Genomic DNA, 2,500 nt, shown 5'->3' with positions numbered 1-2,500 from the left:
AGAGGGGTTTCGGCCCACCGTGGCATTCCAAAACCTGCGCCGGCCCACCGCCGGGCCGCTGCCGGGCCACCGCGCCTCGTTGCCGATGCCGACGGCACTGAACACCGGTGTGGTCCCCTGCCCGCCGTGTCCCGGTTGCCGTGCGTGAACCCGAGTTCACCTGTCCCGCACTCTGCGCCACAGGGCCGAGCATGGGGCTCGGCCCGCCGGCGGGTGTACGGCCCTCCCGAGGCCCGCTAGCGCGGGGGCTCGCTCGCCGAAAGCCCGCCGCCGATTCCCCGCCGCCGGTGGGGGACCGTCCCCGTCTGCCCTCTCGCCTCCGCTGGCGCCCGCCGCCGGTGCCCGTCTCCGAGCGCCGCCCCCGCCCCTTCGCCCGACGGTGATCCGCCGCCGCCGGGGCAGGGGAGGGTCCGGCCCGGGGGAGGGCCCGGCAGAGCGGGCGGCAGTGCGTGGGAGGGTCGGCGGGGCTTGCTCCCCCGGTGCCCGCGGGAGGAAGCGGCGGGTGGAGACGCGAGCGAGATCGCATTCCGGGTTGGGACGGGTCCCACGGGTCCCCACTCCTAAGCTGTGGGGGGCGGACCCGGGGCGGGCTGCGGCGGAGCAGCCCGTCTAGCAGAGGCGGTGCGGACAGGCGTTCCGGGACGGCGCGCGGGGCGGGCGCCGCGCCGCGGCGGACCCCAAGCGGGGGCGTCGCGCGAGGCCACGCGAGGCGACGTGTCGTGCCCGAGCGGGCGGCCCAAACCACGGCTCTCCTCCCGGGCGCAGCTGCCACCCGGCGCCGGGTTACTGAGGGAAACCCCGGGCCCCGGGAGGAGGACGAGGTCGTGGCGGTGGGTGTCGGGCGCACCCCGCGGGTGGACGCTCCGCCGAGGGGCGCTGGAGCCGGCTGGCGGGTGCCGGGTTCCCCTCCGCGCCCCGCCTCGTCGCTGCCGCTGAGGCTGCCGCCGTCGCCGCGAGGCGGCGGTGGCCCGGCGGCGGGCGGCGGCGGGGGAGGCACCCCCGCGGGGATTTCAGGTCGTTTCCCTCACCCCAGGGCCAGGTACCTAGCGTCCGCGCTTCTCCTGCCTCCCCTCGGTGACCCACCCGTGTGGTCCCGTGTGCCAGCGTGCTCCTCCCGGGCGCTGCGCTGCGCGTGCCGCACCGGCCGTGCCCTGCCGGCCTTCCACGCTTCCTCCTCCCCTCCCTTCCCCCCCCCCCCACACCGCTCCAGCCGCCCCACGCCGTGCCGTGTGGGGGCCGCGCTGCGAGTCGGCCGGGCCGGGGGCGGCGGGGGGCGGCGGGGGGGGGGGGGCGCGCTGGGAGGAAGGAGGAGGGCCTCCGGCCACCGCGGCCGCCGGTAGCGGCCCCCCCGGGTAGGGATGGCCATGGGCCCCGGGCTCCGGGCCCGAGGGTTCTCGGTCGGAGAGCCGGGCGGGGGTTTAAAGACTCGGGCGGCCCGATGCGACCCGGGGGGCAGCCGGGCGTGCTGCCGGAGGGGCCGGGGGGTCGGCGCGTGCGGGCGCCGCACCCCCCCATGCCCGCCGGCGCGGCCCGTGCATGCCCCGCGGGCAGCCGGGACGGAGAGGGGTACCCTGCCCCCTCTCTCCGCGGTCTGGTCTCGGCGGAGAGACGCCGCGCGGTCGGCTTGCGCCGGCCTGCCTCGAACGCGCGACCCCGGCGCGAGCGCGTGCTCGCCGCCGGGACGGCGAGCCCCCACCGCGGGTGGTGCGGACGCCGAGCCCCAGCGCATCCCTTCTCCTCCCTGGCCGGTGCTCTCAGTCTCCCGCCGTGGCCGTCGGCGGCACCCTTCCTTCCCTCCCCCCCCGCCCTGCCCCGGCACTCCGCCATCCGGCGCGCCTGCCTCGCTCTGCCCGACCCGGCTTCGCTGGGCGGCAGGCGGGCGGCGGGCGGGCGGGCGGGGGCGGCCCCTCCCGGTCTCCGCGTGGAGGCGGGGAGAGCGGGCGCCGTTCCCCGTCCGTCCCGCCTCGCCCGTCTGCCTGCCGCCAGGCGTCTGCCCGCGGAAGGGACGGGCGAGTGCGTGGCGTCGCTCGGGAGGCTGCGTGTGTGCAGGCGGGTGTTGGGTGCCGTCTCCGGGGCGGCGGAGCTGGAGGCCGGTGAGGCGAGCGAAGGAGCTCGGAAGCGTGCGGCTGGCGGGTCGCGGGCGCGCGGGCAGCGGGTGGCGCCGCTCCCAGCGGCGGCCGGGCTCCGACGCCGGGGCTCCGCGGGGACCCACACCCCGGTCCCTGAGGCAGGTGGCGCGGCTGGCGCGCCGCTCCCTGCTGGGCCAGGCCGAGCCGGGCGCCTGGGCCGGACTCGAAGCGAGAAAGGGGTTGTCCCAGGTCGGGAGCGAGGGCTCCCCGCCCCTCTCGTTCGGGTCTGTTCTCCCCCCCCCCCCCCTTTTTTTTTCCCTCTGTGCTTGTACGGTCAGTGAGGCGTGCCCTCTCTCTCCGCTGTCCCTTGCTCAGCAGCCGGCGTCGGCGTGAGGAGGGAGGCAGAGCGGATGGGGGCCCTCAGGGGGCTG

Source organism: Struthio camelus, chromosome 31 (assembly GCF_040807025.1).
Source record: "Struthio camelus isolate bStrCam1 chromosome 31, bStrCam1.hap1, whole genome shotgun sequence".
NCBI classification, from domain to species: Eukaryota; Metazoa; Chordata; class Aves; order Struthioniformes; family Struthionidae; genus Struthio; species Struthio camelus.
The sequence above is the reverse complement of the archived record's forward strand: the minus strand, read 5'-3'. Positions refer to the sequence as shown.